The sequence below is a fragment of the Felis catus genome, chromosome A1 (genome assembly GCF_018350175.1).
Source record: "Felis catus isolate Fca126 chromosome A1, F.catus_Fca126_mat1.0, whole genome shotgun sequence".
NCBI classification, from domain to species: Eukaryota; Metazoa; Chordata; class Mammalia; order Carnivora; family Felidae; genus Felis; species Felis catus.
Genome location: NC_058368.1, coordinates 87125075 through 87126218, shown reverse-complemented (window position 1 = coordinate 87126218; position 1144 = coordinate 87125075).

The window sequence follows — 1144 nt, the reverse complement described above, 5'->3', positions numbered from 1 at the left end:
CCAGTAGCCTCCAAAGGAGTGTTTCTGCATCTCTGAAACATGACATCTTTGTGGTTTGGGTTAAGCCATATAAATTGACATAAGGTTATAGAGTATTCTACATTTCTTTGTAAGGTTTGAGGACATGGAAATGGTGGAATCTTCCTAGGGCATTGAACATCCATCAATATATGACCTAACATCCAATTCCAACACTGCTCTACAAATTTCAAATGACAAAATTTCCACTCATAATCTATTTCATTTTTGAGGTATAATCTACTCAATAAACTTTTAAAATATAAGATCAATGACCAGACCATTTGTTAACCTGATTTTTACTTAAATTTTGACTGTTTTCACATATTGGAAGTTTTTGCTTGTTAACTTGAGGTCACAGTTCAAAAATCCATAGGTTTTTTTTTTTTAAAGTATTTTTTTTTTCAACGTTTATTTTTGGGACAGAGAGAGACAGAGCATGAACGGGGGAGGGGCAGAGAGAGAGGGAGACACAGAATCGGAAACAGGCTGCAGGCTCTGAGCCATCAGCCCAGAGCCTGACGCGGGGCTCGAACTCATGGACCGCGAGATCGTGACCTGGCTGAAGCCGGACGCTTAACCAACTGCGCCACCCAGGCACCCCAAAAATCCATAGGTTTTGATATTGACCTTTCTGAGAGGAGAAGCTGGGAGTCATTATAAAAGAATAAAAGTATCAAATTTAGTTGCTTATTGTATTTTCCTTCAATGGTAAATCAAGATTCAAAGATTAGTAAAAAACAAATATAAGGTTTGTGCATACAGCTTTGCTCACAACATACTAATTAATTTAATCTATGACTAGCTACTTCTGCTGAAGGAAGGTGAATAGTTTTGAGTCTTAAAATTCAGTATATTGGATTTCTGGGAAGATGGAAGGCATAGGAAGATCCTGAGATCACTTTGCCCCACAGAGACATTGAGATAACAGACAGATCAATGCAACCAACTCTGAAAAGGTCCTGAAGACTGGGAGAACAGATCTTCCATAGTTAATCATAAAGAGGAGGCCATATTGAAAAAAGTAGAAAAGGAAGATACATAGTTGGGAAACAAATACTTGTCAAGACTAATCACAAATGAGAAAGCTACCACAAGCATAGTAAAACAAGAAGATAAGACGTCT